This window comes from Pan paniscus, chromosome 3, assembly GCF_029289425.2.
Source record: "Pan paniscus chromosome 3, NHGRI_mPanPan1-v2.0_pri, whole genome shotgun sequence".
Classification (NCBI taxonomy): Eukaryota; Metazoa; Chordata; class Mammalia; order Primates; family Hominidae; genus Pan; species Pan paniscus.
The window spans coordinates 130,789,388-130,814,938 of NC_073252.2; the positions used below are offsets into that span (position 1 = coordinate 130,789,388).

Sequence of the window (25,551 nt, forward strand, 5' to 3'; positions counted from 1 at the left end):
CCTAAAACAAGAATGCTCCTGGTGACTCACAGAATAGAGAGGAAGAAAATATATGTGCATTGTTTTAAGCTGAGTTATTCAGCATTTTTGCAGCAATAGTTAACTACTATACTTACATACGTAAATTTGTGAATGTTAATATTCAAATCATCTTTCCTTTATGAATAAGTATTACCCCTCCTTTATAAAGAAATGTCATCTTTATGAATGAGAAAAATATCATCCTCATTTCACAGAAGAAGTGGTTAAGGTACCAAGAGGAATTCTGTGGTTAAATTCTCAACCACAATTTTGAAAGAAAGTAGGGAGACAAATATTTTAAAGTAATAGTAATAATAATATTAACTAGTTAGCATTATATTCTTAGGCAGTTGGTGATAAATGTATTACAGATGGTATATTTTTTAAGCCTGGTTGAAAACCCTATGAAAAAGGTGAGGTTAATAGCATTGCATAGAGTGGTGTTCCTCAAAGCAATGGTCTCCAGAGAAACAGTATCAGCATCACTAGGGAGATTGTTAGAAATGCAAATTAATGGGCTGCATTCCAACCTACTGAATCGCAAACTTTGGGAGAAAGTTCCAGGAACCTGCATATTTTAACAAATATGAGAACTACTGGAGCTGGAGGAAGGAGTGCAGAGGACACAGAGGTTAAGTAACTTAGACAAATAAAATAGCTAATAAATGTTTGTTTTAGAATTTTAACCAAGCATTCTTCCACCAGAGCTTACATTATGTGGTAGGTGCTGTACACATAATTTCATTTAGTACTCAACAAACCTACAAAAAAATTTTCATTCCAGTTTTTATTAATAAGGAAACTGAGCTCCGGGGTTTCCTTAGTTAATAAATAGTTAATAAGTCAGGAGCTGGTATCCATAACTTGATCTATTCAACTTCAAAGGCAGTATTTTACTACTATCCAAAAACTGATTCACAAGAAAGTCCAAACACATAGGGTATCAAGGAAAGTTTTTCCATAGGTAGAATATAATCCTTTAAGATTACTCCAAGACAATTGCATAGAAAATGCAAGACTTACTGTGTTGTCAGTGGACTGTGTCTTATACTAAAAAGTAAAGACTAGCAACACATTTAACCTGTGAAATATTTCTAAAGAGTCTATTCTAAAAAGAGTTTTGTTGAAAATTGTTTCAAGATAAATTATGAAAAACATAATTATTTAATAAGTTACTCACACATTAATTGAATTTTCAATTTAGCCTGTATGATAGGTTATAAGCACTGGCCAGTGGATCAAATTTTGGTGAAGTAGAAAGTTTTGTTTGGTCCATAAAGTAGTTTTTGGTTTGTTTTGTTTTTAGTGTTTTTGTTTGTTTGTTTGTTTTGTTGTTTTCTGGGGTTTTGTTTATTTTGGTAAAAACAAATCTAAACTTAAACATGAGAAGGAGTTACACAAAAAAACCTATATATTCAGGTTTCTTTTCAAAAATCAATGCTAGCAACACTAAACGAAGTTATAGATGATACAAAATATGACAGGTAGAAAGCCACGTCTAGTCGAGGCACTCTCTCCAGTTAGCCACTTCCTATCAACAAATGACATTTGAGTAGCCCTCAAGAGGCTGGAGTTGATTGACTGGGGTTCAATCCTTGCTTTACCATTTAATAGCTGTGTGACTTTGAGCAAGTTTCATTGATTCTTCAACCATAAAATAGAGATGATAATAATACTGTAGGGGTTTGTTGTGATAAATTAATGATTTAATGAATTTAAACGGTCAGATTATTTTCTGGCATCTAGTAAGTGTTTAATAAATATAAGCTATTATTTGTCTTTTTAATAGTAAATATTATTTTTTCTATATTCATATTTTGTTTTTGTGTTTGTTTGTTTTCAGGGATGTCAAGCAGGTCCCCAGAAGAAAAGAGATGGCATGCATAAGTTAGTATAATTAAGGAAAGATTTAATAAAAGGACATTTTTTTTAATGGGTAGAGTGTAGGAATGGTGGAAGGTGTCAGCAACCCTAGGCCTGAAGGCTAATTTGACTCATCTGAGGTCAGTACTATATAATTGCTGTGTGTTTCTCTTCTACAGGTATTAAAAGGTACTTATTTACAAATGTTTTATCTGCAAAAGCTTATCAATGCACACCATATGTACACAGGTAAATTCAATATTATGAAAAATTCCTGGAATTGTCTATCATGTCACACTTCCCTCTCCACTTATATGTAGACACGTGGTAGATAAAATATTTTCTTAAAAAAATAGAAAATATTTATAAGCATAGAAGCATGAAAGTCAGTAAACAAATGTTATTTTCAGGATAACTAAAATACTAAAGTAGTAAAGTTATAAGAAAACAATTCAATTATTGCAATGGTTTGAATGTGTTCCCCACAGTTTGTGTTGAAAATTTAATCCCCAATGCAACACTTTTGATTGCTGGAGCCTAATAAGAGGTGATTAGGTTATGCGGGCTCTGCCCACAGGAGTGGGTTAATGTTGTTATCGTGGGATTGGGCTAGTTATCCCAAGAGTCAGCTTGCTATAATGGCCAGGTGTGGTGGCTCACACCTGTAATCCCAGCACTTTGGGAGGCCGCGGCGGGCAGAACATGAGGTCAGGAGTTCAAGACCAGCCTGGCCAACATGGTAAAACCCTGTCTCTACTAAAAATACAAAACATTAGCCAGCGTGGTGGCAGGTGCTTGTAATCCTAGCTACTCAGGAGGGTGAGGCAGGAGAATCGCTTGAACCCAGGAGGCAGAGGTTGCAGTGAGCTGAGACTACGCCACTGCACTCTAGCCTGGGCAACAGAGCGAGACTCCATTTAAAAAAAAAATGAATTTGGCCCTTTATGCTTCCTTGCTCTCACACTTTCTTGCCCTTCTGCCTTCAGCCATGGAACGATGTAGCACAAAGGCCCTACCAGACGCTAGTACCTTGATATTCCCCACCCTGCCTCCCGAACCCTGAAAAATAAATTTCTTTTCGTTAACTTTTTTTATTAAGCTTCTCTGCTTCTGCTATTTTACACTGCTCTCAAAAAGATAATCGTTCTAAGTAATAATTTTTACTTATGATTAACACTTGAAATTACTCTGAAAATGGAAGCCAGTATTGAGCAAGATGATATTTTGAGAGCTAGGAGTCATCCTGATAAACTACAATAGAAACATTTTATGGAGAATATTATCTTTTGTAGTATGAATGGAAGAACATTAAGTCATCTCTTATCCTACAGTTTAGGAAGAGATTTTCTGCTGACAAAATCATATGCCAAAAATATGAATTTATAAGATAATTAATACTGTGAATTATTTTATAGTCTTACATTAAATATCATTGTTGTGATTGCCTGTAGTAAGATTCAAAGCTTATATTGTCATACTTATTGTTTTTTAAAAATATGTTTTAAGGTATACTCATGTTTCCTTTATTCATTTGTCCAGTATGCACAGAAAATTTTAAATGTTACATTTAATTCCTAGTGTAGTTTAAGCCACTGGTTTTTTCTCTCTCATAGAATGTTTATTTAAGAATCCTGGTATAGCGTTATATCTATTCATGGTACTTGTAACTTTATATGGTCTCTCTAAAATGTCTACCTGCAAGGAATAAGAAGATTGGATTTGACACTAGATCATCTACTGACTGCAAAATAATTTTTGTCCTCCATTGCATATACTTCACATTAGAAGTAGAAGACATCCTTACCTGAAACAGATGCAAAAAATCCTTCTTCCTTAAGAGTGTTCATTTTTCACAAAATCTCTAGGTTGTCCAATGCTTATAGTGTGATATTCTGGGAATCCTTCTTTAAAAAAAAAAAATTCCATTACAAATTTTGCTACAATACACAGACTATTTTTTTCACACCCACATACCCACACATCCACTAACATTCGTTTTCTAAAGTGTGAAACAGGACTTCCTGGTGGCATCCTCACATTTTACGTAACTGTTGATGAAGCCACTGCTGACACTGGGAATGTCACTGTAAAATCCTGAGACTTCTGGAGGAAAGAAAGTATTATCCAATTATTTGCTTAAAATATAGCACTGGCAAGTAACTGAGAAGGCAGTATCAACCTAACTGTCAACTCTTCAAAATCCACAGCCTACCAGTTTGAGGCAACTTACTTGTTAAAAGCTTTTATTAAACAATTTAAAAACTATGAATTATAGAGTTTTCCTCAGTTAGAAGATGAGAAGAAAATATCTACTCAGCAAAAAAAAAAAAAAAAAAAACTGAGGTGATATGATTTAAATTGGTTGACTTCACAGTCTGAATTCAGGGGATAGTTGCAGAGCTCAGTTTGCATTGGGTAGCTCTCAAATGATTGTGCTCTTAAAGAATTATTTTGCAAGCACATCAGGAATAGTCTTAGAGAACTGTAATTTTCTGAATAGTTCAGGAAAAAAATGCTTAGGTTGAATTTCTCTGATCATTGAGGGGAACTGATATTTCCTTGGTCTGACTTATTTTTCATTTATATCCATATAGTTAATTGCAAACCCTTATGTCTGTTTACTGTTCTATACAGTTAATTTTATATCTTCTGTTTCACCATTTTGAAATGGCTTATGTGAGGTCCTGATTATGAAAGCATGTTTTACTCTCACTGATCCAAACAGGAAGGGAAAAGAAATTCTTTACATGAAATTATAATTTTGAACAGAGACAAAATTGAGTTCATTATTTCAATTAACAATATTAAATGACTGTGATAAAATGCAGATGACTCATGGGTTATTGTTGTATTTACTTTTCCTGTTAATGAAAAGAATTATTAACTGGATAAGTGATGTGGAATTATTGTAATGATCATTAACTGTGTATAGCCATGTTTCTTCTGGAATTCTTAATACTTCTACTTTTCAGAATTTATGGCATCACTTCTGAATCTTACCTTCGCTTAAAAACTCAGGTAAATATTAAACATACCATATATAAAATTAGTATTTTTATCATGCAGCCACTGATATGAATTCCTGTGTGTGATTTTGCTACAACCACTTACAACATTTGTAATACCATTTCACAAATCTTCAGCTAATGCATTGATTCTACACAGTAAAACATAAGTTAATAATACTTAAGCAAGCATAGATATTGCTGTCCTCTATTACTCAGGCAAGTTCAAGAAATGGGTATAAATTTTTGCTTTTAATATTAACCATGGAAAATTATTAGTAACTTCCACCTAAGCAGTCTTGGAGATGATGACCTCGTGCTTTATTTACCATAATGTCTGCTATACTTTATAATAAGCTTCATATATGTATATGATATTAATTTTAATATATTTAAAATGTTAGTAAGTAAAAATAAAGTACAATGAAACTATTTTCATATGCATATAACAAATATTTGTTGAATTCTTATTAAACGCTATGCATGACTTTAAGAACACTACATACATTAATTCATTTATTCCTCATAACAACCCTATAAGATACAAAATATTATAATCTAATTTTTACATATAAGAAGACAAGGACACAGAAAAGTTAAATAAAATGTCCCAAGATATATAGCTGTGAATGTTAGAAACTGATTCCAAAGATAATAAATCTGCTTCAGAAGCCAGAGTTCTTAATGGCTATATTATAGAGAACTTCTATTTCCAGCTTGATTGCTTTGAAGTAATTAGTTTTAATAATATTGTGTACATTATTAAGTTATTCTAGTCTTTGTTATGTGTATATATGCTAAGGTAATAGTTTATTGTCTCAAAATTCACTTTCTTAATGGATTATTTAGCAGCACAACACTTTCTTTTCACTAAATACTCTTATAATTTTAATATGTATAGTTTGGTTTGTGTGTTTTCAATATTTTGGAACATTATGTACATACTGCTGCTTTCTTCCTAATATTTGTCCTCTCATTCTTAGAATGAATGAGTAAATACATGGCTACTTTGAAAAGAGTTTACATTTCTCATTCCATTTCATATCTAGGCATGGCCAATGAGATGATGCTTAATCAGCAAATGTCCTGTATTTTCTTCCATAAACCTTCTTTAAAGGTGAAAATCTTATATATATTCTTATTGTTTCTTCTTCCTTCCCACTGCCTAGAATGTAAAGAAGACGGCTGGAGCTGAATCAGCCATCTTTGACTATGGTGTTGCTCTGAGAATGGGATTTGCACAAGGGTAAGTAACATCATAGAAGTAGCCCAGGTGCCTGAGGACTTCAAACACCCAAGCCTCCACGACAGCCTCAATTTCCTTCCTTACATTGTTTATGTGAGAAAGCAATAAACTTCTATTTTGGTTAATGCACTATTATTTTGAGTTATCTGTTACTCACAGCCAAACTGGGCTGAAAAGTCATCAAATCCTTGTGCCCAGCTTCTATACAAATAGAGAGTGCTACTCTACTAAATTAAAGTTGAGTAGTATTGGTCAATGTTTTAGCAGGAAATATTTTCAGTAACTGTCCTTGAAAGGACAGATATCCTTCTCCACGACACAAATATGCTCACTCTGAGCTAATGTGCTCAGACATTCACAGTGGAGGTGTTGGAAGGTAGACTAGAAAGATAAAATGGAATCTGAATGGAATTGTTTATTACGTTAGAACTGTTATAACTCCCCCTGGCCCTGGCCTCACTGCCCTTCACCCCCACATCTTGACCCTGACTCTTGCCCATTATAACTATGTCTGGCTTGTACTAGTTTCTGTTTTAATTGAAAATTATTACTTTTAATATGAAAAACTGATGTATAAAATGGTAGTATTTAGTTGAATAAACATAATGACAATTGAGCTTTTAGATGACATTTAAAAGCTCAGAAATATGACACAGGAAATTTCTATATATAATGATAATATAGTAATTTAAAATATGTGAATGTAAAAAAATTTCGATATCATAATATTATTCATTCTATATGAGATTTAGGAAATACAACATAAAAATATTTTGCATTTTTTATATTATTATTATTTTAGACAGAGTTTCACACTCTTGTTTATGCTGGAGTGCAGTGGTGTCATCTTGGCTCACTGCAACCTCCACCTTTCAGGCTCAAGGGATCCTCCCACCTCAGCCTCCGGAGTAGCTGAAACTACAGGCTCATGTCACCACGCCCAGCTAATTTTTGTATTTTTAGTAGAGACGGGCTTTCGCCATGTTGCCCAGGTTCGTCTTGAACTCCTGGCCTCAAGTGATCCCCCTGCCTCAGCCTCCCAAAGTGTTGGGATTACGGGTGTGAGCCATTGCACCTAGCCATTTTAAAATATTATTTTTAAAAGATTTATATTATTCATAAGTATTGCTTAATTGAACATCATTTTAGATATGCTACATATTTTTCTTCATTATGAGACATATATGTCCACAAAAGATATTTCATGTAAAAGACTTAAAAAAAAAAAAAAACTTGTCCAAACACCTTTTGTGAAAGAGACATATGACGTATAACATGATTATTGTGATTTAAATCACCCACACAAACACTGAAACACATAATTTGATCATGGATGTAGATCCAGCTATAAGGCATGGATTCTTATTGCGAGTGTACCTCGCAATAAGAGTGTATCTTTATCGTGAGTATACTGAAATTCGTATCAGTTTACATAGTTTTTATGGTTCTACCATATCTGATGTTCCATTACATCAGAAATGATGTAGAGCAACAAATCTAAGATACACGGATATGACTTGTTCCGCTAAGAAAAAAACAACAAAAATAAGTAACATTTGAAGATAGCTGCTTCACTATTACCAAACCCTTAGAAAAATCTTGCGCATGATGCTGTTCCATTACCCACTCATTTATTTAATCATATAAATAATGCAATCCATTGGAGTAAAATACCAACATGTCAAAGTGTTTGTTTATTTGAAGAGTTAGGTAAGATAATTGGTAAAGTTTTTTGACAAGATAATTTTCTAATTCTAACCAAATATTTAAAGATTTATTGAGAATATTTTAGGGACTCCAGGCAACATTTTCATGTAAAGAGAAAGATTGATTCTGAATGTGTATAGCTTGTAAAAATCAAACACTTGCTGCTTTAAAAATGATTTGGGGAGGGCTGTTTTTATAATATAGACCTTTCTTATAAATAGTGAAGTGAGGAATAATATTGGAGTTATTTAAAGATACAGCAAACTTAAATTGGAAATGAACCACTTTTTATAGTACATTTGTGAAGCTCAGGAAAAATTTAGATTTTATTTGTACTAACAAAATGTCCTATTTTTATCAATATTTTAAAGAATATTTTTATTAGTACTAACAAAATGTCCTATTTTGTATCACTATTTTAAAGAATATTTTTATTAGTACTAATAAAATGTCCTATTTTTATCAATATTTTAAAGAATATTTTTATTAGTACTAATAAAATGTTCTATTTTTATCAATATTTTAAAGAATATTTTAGTACTATTTAAGTGTCCTTTTTTATCAATATTTTAAATAATATTTTTAAGTAGAAATATATCCTAGAATTGTATATTGCTCCTCTTTTCTTCCCATATGTATGTACAACTAGGGTGACTTCTATTTTCCAGATAATTCTTTTCCTGGGTTTCACCTATATATGCAACTCTCTAATCAACATTTTTAATTTTCCCTAAAATTCATTTAACTGAAACTACAACTTTCTCCTTTCCCAAACAGCCAAATTTTCAGTATTCTATTCCTCAGGAAACCAGTGATGTAGAAAATTGACCATAATTCTTTCTTCCCAAATCCTGTATGTGACTACCACTTCCTGATCTACACCCACTAAAGCAAGTGCATATACTCAGACTTTTGCATTCCCACCCATGATGGCATTAATTTTAAGGATTAGAGGCTAGAATAATTGCCCAGTATTTTAAAATTAAATATTTATCCCCTTCAATTCACTGTTAATATATTTTATATATTTATAAAATATAAATATTCTACTTCTTGCTTCAGTTACTCACTTTTACCTATAGGAGAAAAACAACATATTCAATCACCTAAATAATGACGAAGGAGGCGTCAAGTTCTGCCTCTAACATCATCCCTTACTGAAATTCTCATCAGATATCACTCTCTAACCATATCAAAATACTTGCAGTTCTAAAGTTTGTTTTTGCTAAGAATGGTCTTTTTGTTTCAACTTCTCCCACCACCACCCCTTACCCCCACCATCACCACAATCCCTATGTCACCTTATCTCTATGAGTAAAGCCTACTCATTGTTCAAGAGTAAAGTCATATAACCTCTGTGAGGTTTTTCCTGGATTCCAGAGATACAATTTACCACTCTTTCCTTTGTATACAACTGTACCCACTGTTTACTTCTACAGTGACTCCAGAATCTTAGTATTGTATTTACAGTTTATGTGTCAGTTTCCCTCTAATAGATTGAAAGCTCACTGGGGTGTGTGTCATGCCTAATTTATTTTGATATTCATACTATCCAACACGAGGCCTTCAGAAAGTCATCACTGAATGAATAGATGAATTACAAAATAACAACAACAAAAATGAAATCTATAGAGTCCTCGACCATAAGCAAAGATCTTTCATATTGCATCCTGCTGTGGTTTGAATGTGTCCCCTGCAAAATTCAGATGTTGCGAATGTGATAGCATTAAGAGGGGAGGCCTTCAAAAGATGATTAGGCCATGAGGCTCCTCCCTTGTGAATGGGTTTAAGGCCCTCATTAAAGAGACTTCATGCAACGTTCAACTGGCTTCCCCTTCCACCTTCCACCATGTGAGGATACAGTGTTCCTTCCCTCTGGAGGATACAGCCCTCACCAGACAACTGAATCCACTCCCTGACCACCAGAAGTGCGAAAAAATAAACTTCTATTCTTTATAATTTCCCCACCTGAGGTTATTCTACTGTAGTAACATGAACAGACTAAGATGCATCTTAAGAAATAAATTTCACAAATACATAAAACACAAAATGTAAAAAGACTTCAACTTTACATACTAAAAACTCTAAAATATTATTTTCCTAGTGACGTTTGAGTAAAGGAGTGGAAATCTGAAACCAAGTCTAATAAAGAAACAGTAGTATTTCAGTTTTTCAAACAGAAAGTGTTATTGAAATATCCTGATGATTTGAAAAAGCCATGTGATTAGGATTATATAAGAATTTAGATTCTGTTTGGGCTTTGTCATAAGAAGTATGGGATTCTAGGAAGTCATTTACTTTCTCTGAAATCCAGCTTTTTGAGAGTAGGACTTAGTGACTTCTAAATTTACGTTTAGCCCAGAAACCTCAGAAAATTTTATTTTATGGTTGTGGAGTTATGTAATCTTGATAATAATCAAAATGATTTTTATATTTAATTTTCTTTACTAACGTAAATAAAAACTAGAGCTTAGTATTGAAATGTAAGCTTTGTTTAGGAATTTTCTGAAAATCTTCGTCCTGCATGCTCTTTTCTTTTTTAAAAAAATATTTGTCAATACAGGTTTCCAGTGACTTTCTTCAGTTTATTGGACATTCAAAATACTTCAGACTCACATTTTCCAAAGAAGTGATTAATTTTAATAAAACAGATTTATATATATTTGGAACAACATCTTAACCATATTTGAAGTGTGAAAGCAGCTTATACCTTGCCATGGCATCACGACAATTAGATTTGCATTTTATCACACAGATGGGGGTAAATGCACACAGATACAGAAAAACACATACCTACTTCGTACCCAGAAAAGAAAAAAAAAAGCCTGAGTAGCCTGTCCAGTTGGTCCAGCTGTAGTTTTCAAAATAAAGGAAGCCTTGGCCTTTTCCTGCAAATTACTGACTCAGTAACAACAACAAAACCCCATTGTTTCTTTGTTTTTTATACTTCTGCCTAAAGGGATAACCCTGGTAGCTGGAATTCACAAACACATTTATGGGAAGGATTCTCGGGGACTTATACTATTAAATTTATAGATTTTCCCTTTTTGTTACTAATATTCTTCTTTGTCCTCAGTTGGGACTGCTGGTCCTTGGAACAAACTTCTCCATTTCAACTTGTCTGGACTTGTTTTCTTTCCATGTATCAGAGATCTGCTCTGATTTTTCAGAGGATGTTAATTCCTTTTTAATTTTTTTTTCCTTAGCTCTCTATATTGTTTTTTGTTTTATCCAAAATATATTGTTTTTCTTTTCCTTTTTGGCTTTGTTTTTTGTGTTAAATTTTCTTCAGATGTTTGGTAATCTTTTGATGGCTATTTATATTTAAGTGGGAGAAACTGAAATAATAAATGGAAGCTTCAGGGTAGTGGCTTGGCTTGCTGAACATTTAACAGAAAGTTGTGTACCTGATTGGTGGCAGACGGCACTATGTCAGCCTAGAGGGACCTTGTCTTTCATGCCCATGTCTTTTAATGACGCTCTTGTACAAAAGCATACATTGTTTTACACGACAATATATACCTACATGTAAGAGAAGGTAGTTCTGCCAAGTGTCTTCCGGGGAGATATAAATCCACGTCACATTTAACAAGCCATGCAGAGGTGCTTTTGAGCATAAGGCATTCTGTTTATATCATGCAATACTGATTACCAAGGCCAAGCTTATTGGAACATTGTAGCTCAAAGATCTACAGGCTGGCTTTCCATTATCTTGCAGGTACTATAAATTAATTCCATTTTATCTGGATAAAAATTAACTTAACCACCCTGATCTACTTTCCTAAGGAATGTGAAGGTGTGACAAATTAAGGGGAATAGACAGTAAAGGAACAAGAAGAAAAAATACATAACAATTTGTAGAAGCCATGAGGCACTAGAAAGTAAAGCACTAATTGTCTAGTATTACTAGTAGACTAATTATATATCATATTCTATTATAATTATATTTATTCAATTATTATAATTACAAATGTATAATGATTTTTATAAGCCAAGAAAATATGGCGTTAATAGTTTAGTGTTATATTCTGGGAAGTCACCTAACCTGTGAAAATTAATTTTTTCAATCCTCATAAACACCTATGAAGAAAATGATTAAAACTGTTAAAAAAAAATCTACTTTAAAAAGATTGGGGAGCTAAGGTGACCATGAAGAAAAGGGGCCAATATCTGACAGAAGAAGGAAACAAAGAGACAAACCCAGTGCCTCAGACTTCCTCTAGAAGAATCTGCCAATTCCAAATGAAGTGGTCAAAAGACAAAACTGGAACAGACAGAGAACCAAAAATTGACAAGCTATATCCAAGAATGAGGGTAAGCAAAGGAAATTGGCCTTAATAGGGTCAAAACTCAGTTTCACATTATCTCAATCCCTGAAACTGCTGTAAGAAAATTGCATAAGCCTGGTCACTTAATAGAAGCAAATGTAAATCATTCCTGGAGAGTGTCAAAGATAAATCTGGACACTAGTTAGAGTAGTAAGAATAGATTTTACTCAGTACTATACTATTGTAATCAGTAATGTTATAAGGAAAAGAATCTAGTGTGAACTGAACTCAAGTTCAATTTGTACTTAAGTGACTTCGCATTTTATAGGAACAATGAGAAAATAGGAAGTGAGGCAAGCAAAGGAGTAGTAGAGGTAAGAGAATGAAAACTTCTAAAAATTGGGAAGGAGGGGTGTAGGTTCATGTGAAATCCACTGGCATTTGTTAATTGGAGCTTATAGAAGTTAGACTCCTGCCCCTCCAGGGACTGGAAGACAGGGGCCCTATCTTCAGGTCTTGGCTAGAACAAACAATAAACTCTTTCGGCAGCCCTGAATTTTCTCTGGCATGCACTTTAAGGGGGAGCTATGATTATCCTAAGAACTCAGCCTTCAGCTGTTAGAAATTACATTAGTGTTTTTTTCAAGTCTTAATAGATCAATTCTGAGGCCTCAGAAGGGACCTTAGAGGACTCAGAGGAGCCTGGCTAGAGTTTGGTCAAGGAGATAATCTTTGACAAAAGATAGTAACATTCCAAGTTTCAAATTTATCTCATAATTTTTCATATAAAATTTTCATAATTCAAGAAAGAACAAAATATATGGTGATAAGATAATGAGAATACTAAGGGAAAAACAAATAATAAAAACAGACCTCAAGAGATCTATGTAATGAGATTATTAGATGTAGAATTTAAAATATTTGAATAGATCTGAGGTATAGATAATGCAATTTAATAAAAAATGTAAGATAAAAATATTTAAAAAGAAAGAACAATATTCTCATTGTTTGCAAATAGTGTGAGTATATAAGAAACCTGGTAATCTCCAAACAAATACTACTTAAATAATGAGTATAAAAAGTAGACCAAAATAAATATCCACAATTTTTACATGAGTTTTAAAACACTATTTTTTAAATGCATTATTTACAATAGGCACACACACAATAAGAATGTTAATTGACTATTTTTTAGAAAGCAGTAACTATATTATTAAAACAAAATCTTAATTTGTTTTATAAAAACATACATATAATAATAATATGATCTGATTGTGAAATGACAAGTAAAATTATTTTCTCAGTTTAATAATAGGTAACACTAATAGCTATTTGTGCCATTAACAATTCTTCTGAGAAATAGATTTACATATCCAATGTGACTTGACAACTTAATTTGAATATATAATAATATTTCAAAGTTAATATGGCCAAAATAAAGATAATGAATTCTTCTTCCTATCACAAGGTGAAGACGTATTATGCCTGAAGACTAAGGAGTTTTGAGGAACAGTGATTTGAAATACGTTGTCAAACTTTCATTAAAGATTGAGACCATCTTCTAGAATTCAGTACCAAGGATAAGAAAAAAAGGAACTAAAACTCCTTCTATATGCCATGGGGAATCTAGAAGCTTACTCCTTGTTTGTTGATTGACCAGAACAAAAAAAGAAACTAAACTATAATCTTTTGAATGATAAGATAAATATTAACATGTAAGTCAAGCAATATTTTTGTCCTTAGCATTGTTCTGTATATAGATACCTAATAATTGCAATAATTTTATAAGTTATGAATTTACAACTGTTCACCAAGGAGCTACTTATAGATATGAACTCGATTTTACACTATTGAACACAATTATTAATACTTCCTTGCACATTACATATTTTTAATCAAAATAATTGCAAAGCTGGTTCAACAAATATTTAGTAAATGTCTATCACTTGCCAGGCACTTTCCTGTGCTCTGATACTATGGTGGTTAAATAATAATAATAAATTAGATATTTATCTGCCAACATGGTTTCATGGGTTCAAAGTCTAAAGGGCAAAACATATCATTTCAAAAACGTGTTCACTTATCCTTTTATAATAATAAATTAGGACATGGGCTATGAAGAAAATGAATAGAGTCCTGGGCTAGGAACAATATAGGATGAGGTAGAAAACTATTAAAATAATTTTCTAGTCAGACGGTAGTCAGAGACTCTCTGGAGCAGAAATAAGCAGAAATCTGGAGGAAAATTATACTTAAATATGAGGGAATGACATATGCAAAGGTATTCTGCTGAGGAAGGGGCTGGTGTGTCTGAGGAAATTATGGCCCACATAGGTAAAATATAGGAATCTGGGGAGTATGTTGAAACTGAAGACTATGCAGAGACTTTGTAGAACATGGCGAAGAGTTTAAATTTCGTTTCAAGATCAGTTTGAATTTTGTTCATGTTCCATAGAACCTCATTGAAGAATTTTAAGCAGGTAAGATAAAAATATCTAATTAGGTTTTTTAATGAGATTGCTCTCTCTATTGCAGGGAGAAAGGATAAGAGCTGGGACAGAGCAGAGAAGGTTCTGTCAAAAGTTATCCCAAAATTATAGGAAATTTGCAGATAGTGGCTTGGGGTAGGTCTGTGCAGTGGGGATAAATAAATGTGGATATATTCTGAATGGATTTTATTTTGTGCTGCAACAAAATTAACTGGACATCTCAGATTCACAGTTCTTTGCATCTTCTACCTTGGAAATACCTTGCTTTATGTGTTTCTGAAGGTCGCACATTTTCCTTTACTAGAAGCCAGCAGTTTACATTTTAGGGATATTGTAACAAAAATTTGAATGTGAAATGTAGGTTACACTGCATGATTTCTAAATTTAAATTCAACTTGAAATTCTACTTTTTTGATAAGAAAGGACATTTTATTAATGGGGGGAAGTCTTAAAGTAAGATGTGTTTCTTAGATTATAAAGGTCATTTTCATCTCAGAACATTTTTCTTAGGAATGTAGATTAAGATACTGGTAAAAGAACTCTGGTTGGAGAAACTTGATCCCAGAACAATTAGACATAAGTCAGAGATGGCTCCTTATATTTATTGGGCAAGAGAAACTGCCATCTGACAAAGTATGTTTAATCCAGTAATTAGGTCCATACTGGGTAGAAGTGCTTGACTATATCCACACTACACCACTTCCGCTTGTTTGGATTAAGTCTTGGGTCTGAAGATAACCTTCGAAGCAGGAGTCAGAAATTGTGTCTTCTAAAATTAATGATGTGTATAGAGTAGTTTTGAACAGACTTCAATTAACCAAGTCAATGATTATCTTTGTTTTGTGTTGCTATATCAAAATACCACAGACTGGGTCATTTATTAAAAAAAGAAATTTATGGCCAGGTGTGGTGGCTCACACCTGTAATCCCAACACTTTTGGTGGGGGGGTCAAGGCAGGATGATCGCTTCAGGACAGGAGTTTGAGACAAGTCTGAGAAGCATAGCAAGACCCCATCTCTACCTCCTCAAAAAATGTATTTTAATTCTCCGGGCATGGTGACTCAGATCTATAGTCCCAGCTACTTGGAAGACTGAGGTAGGAGGATAGCTTGGGCCCAGGAGTTTGAGATTGTTGTGAGCTATGTTGTGGCACTGTACTCCAGTCTGGGTGACAGAGTGAGACTCTATCTCTTAAATAATAAAGGAAGATATTTCTTACAGTTCTGGAGGCTGGGAAGTCCAATATCAAAGTGCCAAAATCTGGCAAGGGCCTTCATGCTGCATCAGACCATAGCAGAAGGCTTGCAAAGACAAGAGAGCATGCAACTAACTCACTCCCTCAATAAAGACAAACTCTTTCATTAATGCAGAAACCTCATAACCTTATCATGTCTTATTAAGCCCCACTTTCAAATGCTGTTGCATTGGAAATTAAGTTTCCAACACATGAACCTTTGGGGATACCTTCAAACCATAGTATACTGACCTTGGTTCCCAAAATTCACATCCTTCTCACAACGCAAAATACGTTCATTCCATTCCAATAGTCTCAGAAGTCTTAACTCATTCCAGCATCAATATACAAGTCCAAAGGCCAGAGTCATGTCTAAGCTAGATATGGGTAAGACTTAAGTCATAATTCATCCTAAAATAAATTTCTCTTCAGCTATGAACCTGTGAAATTAACAAGATATGTGCTCCCAATATACAATGGTGGGACAAGCATAAAATAGACATTCCTATTCATAAAGGGAGAAATACACAAGAAGAAAGTGGTCCCTAATAAGTCCAAAGCCCAATGAGGAAAACAACGTTAAGTCTTAAGGCTGGAAAACAATCTTTTTTGACTCTGTATCCTATATTCTAGTGGGGTGAGGATTGGGCCCCAAAACCTTTCACAGTCCTGCCTTTATGGGTTTGCTGAAGACAGGCCACACTGTATCTCTCACAGTTTAGTGTCTTCTGCCTGCAGCTCCCTCAGATTGGTTTTGCACACTGGTAACTCTACAGTTCTGGTGTCTTGGGGTGGCCCTGCTTCTATGGATCTACTAAACATTGCCTTAGTGGGGACTTTCCACAGTGGCTCCTTTCCTGTGAGAAGTCTCTGCCTGGCCCAAGACTATCTACAACATCCTTTAAAATCTAGGTGGAAGAAGTCATGCCTACACAAATCTTGCATTCTGTGAACCTGCAGAATTAGCACCAGAGAAAACCAAACCCATGAAGACCAAGATGGCCAAAAAGACACCTAAGCCACTGAATGATTGGGAAGTGAGACTGAAAGTTTCTTACCAAGATTAAGACTTTCTAAACCACCTTGTAAAACAAACAAAAATAAACAAACAAACAAAAACACCTGTTTGTAACTCGCTCTTCAAAAATCTCTTGACAGGATGCCAAGTAGAAAAGAAACTTACTCTTAATATATGAGATATAATTAATAATTTGGCTCAAAAAAGCTAATAGCAGGAGTTCTTAGTTTTATTTCCATTATACAAAGAACTTTGAAGACATCACTCCATTCCTTATGGAACAATCATAGCTGAACAAACTAAAAATCAATAATGCTTCTAATATCCATCAGATAATTGAGGTAGCAGGACGAACTGCTATCCTGAAATCTGGAGAAACAAGTGAACCTAAAGTAATAGTCAAGATCTCTTTACATGGAGCAGAAGCCACTGGAACCAAATGAATAGTAGTTTTGATAAGTAATTGGCGGGTGAGTGTGGGCTACATTGAATATGAGAAAATTCTAGGGGCTGTAGCCTTCAGAGGACCCCTTACTTTCATAAGATTTATGTTCAACCCACCATGGCGAAGATGCGAGAAAGATCTCCCCATGACTATAGAAGGGGGACAAAAGGAGTAATCCTTGTGAATTAACACCATGACATTAACAAAGGCCTACTATCCTGAAGAAGCCTGTACCAGAGTTTTCTAGAGCCTTAATAGAAGGTCATTCTTTCCACCCTAGCCCCCACCAGCATTCCTATATCAGATAAGAAGGGAAAAAAGATACACAAGAAAAAAAACTTACACAGGTCACAGGCCAGAGACACAACGTACAAAAGACTGAGATAAATTTTAAGGTTATAAAAAGCCTTCCTCCCTCACGTGTTAACATTACACCACCAGAGCTCATGTATTTAATAATAGTGGGTAAGAGCTGAAGAAGTTGCAAGATACAGACTCTTTCTAATAAGGAATAGTTAAGAAGGCCAAAGTCACCAGGAGTGGCAAAAAGAACAGCAGAAAAATTTAAAGCCTCTGCCATGTAAATTGCAGAGACCAAGAAACAAAGCCCAACTTCTAGTTAAATTAACACAAATTCTCACATTAGAGAAACATTATACTTTGTTTCTGTTATCCGATGAACATACCTGGTTTCTGGCAAAAAACATGAGTCATGCCCTAGGCCCTGAGGAAAAAGCCTGAAGAGAGAAAACAAAGACAAGAACCTGACTCAGATTTGACACAGATGTTGAAGTTATCAGACAGACAACCTAAAAATAACTATAGTTAATATGCTAAGTGCTGTCATAGAAAAAGTTTACTATTATAAGACAGAACAGATGGGTAATGTGAGTCAAGAAATGGAAATTTTAAGAAAGAATCAATAGAAAATTCTACATATGAAAAGCATTGTAAGAAAATTTAGAATGTCTTAGATGGATGCATATTAGACTGGAAATGACCAAGGAAAGAATCAGTGACCTTGATGATATGTCAGTAAAAAGTGCCCAGAATAAAATGTAAAAAGAAAAAAAATGAAAAAACAGAACATAACATCAAAGAATGACAGAACAATTTTTAAAACTGCAATATAGACATAACTGATATAAAAACAGAGAAAGAAAGAAAAATAAAATGCAAGAAATACTTGAAGCAGTAATGCCTGTGAACTTTATAAAATTAATGAAAGACATCTAACCACAGATCTCATGTTCTCATATTGCTTAGTACTACTATTCCTCCCCCACTCTTTTTCTTATTGAGAAAAAGAAGAAGCCAAATTTAACAATTATTTGATTGGTTGCAGTTATAAAGTTGCTTTTTTTGTTGTTTTTCACCTTACTCAAGTCTCTAGTTATGTAAGTATAAGATTGTTGGCTCCTTCTGATTGGATGAGCTTAAGTTCTGTTTTACTTTTCCTTTGCTTTTTAAAAAATCTTAATTAAATATATTTTACTTAAAATAGCAGTTAATGTCATACCAACATCTTGTTAGTTGAGAAATTGTATGCTTTTTATAAACATAATTAAAACCTTATAAAATTCAGAGTACTACTATTCTTAGTACCACTGTTCCTGCAGCTAAACAACTCATTCCTTCTAGTGCACACCATAAAAGAGTATAGAAAAAATACAACAAGTTAGATCAAATGAAAAACTGTAAGCCTTCAATTAATCCAAGCAATGACAGAAAAGGGAGATAAGGAGACAAAGAACAGAAGAAATAATTATGAAACATGTAGCAAAAGTAGCTGAATTTTAAAGACAGTAATTAAATTGTATGACATGGACTGCATGTTTTTAAAAAGGACATAACTTGTAAGACTTAAAAATAAAAGCAATATGCAACATGCTTTCAATAGATGCATTTTAAAATATAAAGTCATGGAAAAGTTCAGATAACATAATGGAAAAAGATACAGCATGCAAAATATAAACTCAAAAAGTTAATGTGGCCATATTAGCATTAGACAAACCAAACTGCAGTACAAGGAGTATTGCCAGAGATAAAAAAGGGCACTTCATAAAGATAAAATGGTCAATTGAATTTTTCTAAATATATACTAAATGACAGAGCATCAAAATTCATGAAAGCAAAATTGGCAGCACTAAAGAAAGAAAAGTATACATTTGTAATAATAGTGAAGAATTTGACATCCATCTCTCAATAATTGATAAGGCAAGTAGACAAAAATATATTATTGTAGATTTGAACAACACAACCAACTAAATTAGTCTAATTAATATTTACAGATCACCATAGAGCTATAATATATGCAAATTATTAACTGAATACATTTCAAAGTTTTGAAATCATACATAGTATCTACTATTAGCCCAACAAAATTAAATTAGATACATAAAAAAGATACATAGTTATTCCCCAAAATATTTAGTAATAAAGCAATATTCTCCTAACTAGAACTACTGGTTAAAAAAATAAATTACAAGGGAAAATTGAAATTATTTCCAGTTGAATGACAAAGTACAATACATCAAAATTATTAGGGGATAAAATTAAATATTTGCGTGGAGGAAAATGTATAGCTTTAAAGGCTTACATTATTAAAAAAAAAAAGGGGAAAGTATAAAATCTGTGAGCTAAATTTTCCACTTAAGCGCCAGATGAGCAAATTAAAGTAGCCAGAAAACTATATTAAAAAAATTTAAGAACAAATTAGTTTTTAGAAGAAAGAAAAGAATAGCAAAAATCAATGAAATAGAATTCAAATTAGTAAAAGACAGAGTTGGATATTTAAAAAGATTAATGGAATTGATAGACAAATAACAAGACTGATCAAGAAAAAGACATTAACATTTTTAGCAACAGAAATTAAAACATGATCATTACTACAGTTTCTATACATATTAAATATATAATGAATTCATAACTATAAACAGCATCAGTAAGTTTTGATAATATTTGGGATTTAGAAGATCATTTTCTTGGAAAATACAGGTTACCGAAACTATCAAAAGACAAAATATAAGCTTTGAATACCCCTATATTGTTTTTTTAATTTATAATTTAAAATCTTTCCACAAAAATTCCAAGCCCAGATTGCTCAATTAGTAAATTATTTCAAATATTTAAGTAAAATCATTGATTAATTAGAAGAGAAGTGAATGCTTCCTAAAGCATCTAATCCAGCTTTCAAAAATTTCCAAAAACATTACTGATAAATAAAGTTATAGATTCATATCATTCATGGATTTAAATTGAAAAATTCTCAAGAAATATCAGCAAATTGAAGCCAGTAATATATAAAATATAACACTACCAGAACTAACTCCAGGAATGACAGGTTGGTTTAACATTTGAAAATCAACCAATGTAAATCAACACATTAAAAAGCTAGTGAAAAAATACACCATCTATGTAAATGAAGAAAAAAAACTTGCCAAAAATTATATATGTATTCTGGATAAAAACTCTCAGCAAATTGGAAGTATAAAATTAATTTCTCATCATTAATGGTAAAGTGGTGAAGTTTTAAATGTTCCTCCCCTATGAAAAGGCAAAATGGTAAATTTAACATGGCCCTTGAGGACTTTATTCAAAAATGTGATAAAAAAGAATATTTATGAAAATTGAAAATAAAAAAATGCAACTGTTTGCAAAAAATAGTTATTGTAAATAATTAATAATACAACAAAGCTAATAGAATTGTAAGTTAATATAGTAGAAAACAGGATGCAAAGTTAATAACCTAGATTTTTTTTTTTTTTTGAGACAGGGTCTTGCTCTGTCGCCAGGCTGGAGTACAGTGGTGTGACCTCTGCTCACTGCAACCTCCGCCGCCCGGGTTCAAGCGATTCTCCTGCCTCCCGAGTAGCTAAGATTGCAGGTGTGTGGCACCACACCAAGCTAATTTTTGTATTTTTAGTAGAGACAGAGTTTCACCATGTTGGCCAGGATGGTCTTGATCTCTTGACCTTGTGATCTGCCTGCCTCAGCTTCCCAAAGTGCTACGATTACAGGTGTGAGCCACCGTGCCCGGCCCAGTAAGCCAGATTTTAATTTATATGTGAAAGTTAAAACTAAAAATCTTCTAGATGAAAAGCTAGCAGAATGTATTCATAAGCTGGGTCAGCAAAGTTTTCTTAGGACAAAAAGTTCACGTATGTAAAAGGGAAACAATAATTTAAAATTGAACTTCCATTTTAAAAATACCCTGTCCATAAAGATAGCCTATTAAGAAAATGGAAGAGAAAGCCAATAATCAAGAAAAATATATTCCCAATATATTTATCTAACAAAGAACTTGTATAGAAAATATATAAAGAATTCTTGCTATAAATATTTAGAACTAAATATAGCAATTTAAAACTGAGCAGACACTTGAGCAGATACTTAAAAAATATTTCATAAAGAAATGAGAACGTGTTCAAAGTCTTTACCCATCAGGAAAATGAAAACTAAAGTATTTACTCAGGAAAATGAAAACGAAAACTACAATGATCACTGTCATAACCACAAGGATAGCCAAAGTAAAAAGATTACACCATTATTAAGACATATAGAAATTTGAACTCTAATACACTAGTAGTAATTATGTAAAATGTTGGAAGCACCTTAAAAATACAGCTTGTAAGATACAAAGTTAAAATACACTATGACCCAGACATTTCACTTTTACAAGTTTATCTAAAATAAGTGAAACCGTTTATCTACAAAATTATATATACAATTATTCCTAATTTTATTTTTATTCACCTTACAAAAAAAAAACCTAGAAAAAATAATCCCCAAATGTCTATAAATAACTGAACAAATAAGCAAATTTTGATGAATTCATTTTATGGAAAATAGTAAAAAGGAATGATTTATTAATTAACAAATGAATTAATATTAAGAACATGATGTTGAATAAAATACAAAATATGTACTATGTATTTTCATTTGTCTGATGAAATTCTAGATCAGGTATACCTAATCTATAGAGAAAAACATAAGAATAGTGTTTGTTTCTGTGTATATTTATATATATATACATGGCAGAAGTGGTTTGAATATAAATGAAAATTTAAAAGCTTTCTGTGATGACTGAAATGTTCTAAATTATGATATGGGTGTTTGTTATAAGAAGAAATGAAATTTCTAAATGTATTGAACTCCATAAAATATTTATTAAATTTTATCTCAATTAAAAGAAGTTTGGACAAAAATAAAAACTGGCAAAAAAAATGAATAAAACACGTACCAGATGACTCAGCAATCAAATTCCTAAGAATTTTCCCTAGTTAACTGGAAACTTATGTTGACACAAATCAGTATACAACAGTTTATACCAGTTTTATTTAAAATCACTAAAATTTGGAGACAATCCAAATATCCTTCAATGAATGAATGAACCAACTGGATAACATTTATATAACTGAATGCTACTCAGCAATAAAAAGAATAAACTATTGATTCATGAAACAATGTGAATAAATCTCAAATGCATTTTGTTAAGTGAAAGAAGTCAGTTCAGAAAGGCTACTTACTGCATGATTTCATTTACATGACATTATGGAAGAAGTAAAACAGTAGGGATAGTATTTAGATCAGTGGTTGTCAAGAGGTGGAGTGGAGGGATAAGTTAACTACAAAGGGGCATCAGATGAAAACACTTAAGGATGATGAAAATGTTCTGTGTGATGGATACATGACTATACATTTCTAAGCCCATAGAAGTGTACCCACAGAGTGAATTTTATTGCACATTTAAAGACAAAACAAAACCAAAAAACTATGATGTCTGGGGGCCCAGAATGGAATAGAGACTGTATAAAAAATGAATTTTATTGTGTTACAAATAAATGATAAAACCATATTTAAGCAAGTAAGTAAAGGAGCTGACCTTTTTTAGCTACTTTGGAAAGATGTTTTGACTGGATATTGCAAAGATAAAGAGAATAGTACAAAAACCACTGTACTCTAGTAAACAAGTTTGTTTCACACAGGGATATGTATTAGCAATTCTGAAACTACACATATACGAGGTTTCAGCAAATATGTAAATGTATTGTAGATAATACAAACCAATTTTTTATTTAGTTGGAAAAAGAAGTTTCAAAGGAGCAAAAGGGTAATAATGGAATGAACCCTGTGGTATTAACCCCTGTGGACTGATCAGATATATCAGTATGAACTCACATTTTGCTTTATTTTGGGGTGTGTGTATGTTTGACATTATTCATATATGTGATGTGCATATATATACATTATATATAAACACAGATTAATAAATAAATAAATAAATACACAAATATATATAAACATGAGCTAGTACAGATAACATTTATTTCCACATTCTGTCGGTGGAGTGGGCCTACAACTGATGACACTCCAGTAATAAAGAGTGTACCTAGCACTAGGAAAATAGTTCCTAACTACCACTATTCGGTAAAAGGGACAGGGCTCCTTGGAAAAGTAGTTCACAATTTATTCCAAGTCTGGAAAAGGTAAAAGCCGAGAGGACCCTGAAACAACTCATGGTGGCAGAAGGTAAGGAAGGCTAACAACAACTAAAACACAAAGATGAGAGCATATCAAAAGTACACAGGAGACAATTTGTTTTTGTTGTTTTGTTTTGTTTTTTAAAAATCTACCCCTCTGAAATAATGAGCAGGACCAGGAAGGAACTCCAGAGATGTTTGGTTCTCACCTAGTGAAAACAAGCGTGCATAAAACTACCCCTCTAAGATACTAAGTGGCCAGGACTGGCGCCGGGGAATGGTGAATGCTGGTGGGAATGATACACAAGAGACAGTTTGAAAGAGACAATTTGAAAAAGCCCCAAGTGGTCAACGCTCAAACAGTTTGAAGACAAGTATAAATAAAAATAGTATTGGCTTTAGACTAAAGAACAAATAAATATCCATGAGTGCATACTGATATAAAGAAATGACTGAATAAATAATATATGGAAGATGACAACTCTTAGAGAATAAATCCATTTTTAAAATGTGAAATAAATGAGGAAAACAGAAAATCACCATTAGAATGCCACAGGCATAAATGCAAATTCACCATGAATGTTAAAATTAGTGGGTAAAAGTTTCAGGCAAACAGAATATTTGCGTAGTCTCCATGTAACGCCACATAATATTTATTAATTACAAAGGAAGGAGGATATCTATAGTATATAAACCCGGGTTATGTTACCTTATCCAAGTGATAAAAGTTAGTATCACCAGTAGATGGCTCACGCCTGTAATCCCAGCACTTTGGGAGGCCGAAGCGGGCAGATCACGAGGTCAGGAGATCGAGACCATCCTGGCTAACACGGTGAAACCCCGTCTCTACTAAAACTACAAAAAATTAGCCAGGCGTAATGGCGGGCGCCTGTAATCCCAGCTCCTCAGGAGGCTGAGTCAGGAGAATGGCGTGAACCTGGGGGGCGGGGCTTGCAGTGAGCGGAGATCGCGCCACTACACTCCAGCCTGGGCGATAGAGCAAGACTCCAACTCAAAGAAATAAAATAAAATAAAATAAAATAAAATAAAATAAATAAATACCACCAGTAGAAAGCCATAATATCATGTTCTCCTTGATAAGATATGATGAAAAAAAATTTACCTCTGTGGTATTGCTCCACAATTCATTACTCCAGTTGAATAACGAGAAAGCATTGAAATAACCAAAACTGTGGAACACATTACAAAATTCATGAACAGCACTCTTCAGTTTCTATGTCATGAAAAATAAGGAAAGACTGAGAAACCATCACAGATTAGAAGTGTCAAAAGAACAATGGAAACTGAATATAATGTGGGCCCCTTAATTGAAACTCGGAACAAGAAAAAATATATTACTGGAAAAACTGGTGAAATCCAGATTAAGTTAGTAATTTCATTTACAATATTGTGCCATTATTGACCTCTTAGTTTTGACAAATGTGCCCTGGTTACATAAAATGTTAATATGAGGGAAAGCTGGGATGAGGAGTACACAGAAAATATCTGTAATATCTTTGCAACTCTTCTGTAAATCTAACATCATTTTAAAAATTAAATTAAAAATATTTAAAATCAGTGGGTCTTTGAATATGTGCCAGAAATGTGGAAAGACTGTGGGGATTATCTGTACTTTAAAAGTTTCAGTGAGTTATCTTGTAATATGAACTTCGTCTGGTGCAGAGTTTAGAGTTGTAATTTTAATTAGGAATTCAATTTTCTATAGTCTAAAAAATACAGACTCCCTACTACCTACCAACATTCTCACTTCC

General features: G+C 33.1%; 1 long non-coding RNA gene across 1 annotated transcript in view; it reads right to left on the reverse strand.

The window, feature by feature from the left end:
* Positions 1-3,600: 3,600 nt before the first annotated feature.
* LOC129397631 (uncharacterized) overlaps positions 3,601-25,551 on the reverse strand; it is a 97,048-nt gene continuing 75,097 nt past the window's right edge. The window contains exon 3 of the long non-coding RNA XR_008625228.1: positions 3,601-3,785. This is a non-coding gene — a long non-coding RNA (uncharacterized LOC129397631). The remainder of the gene's footprint in view (positions 3,786-25,551) is intronic.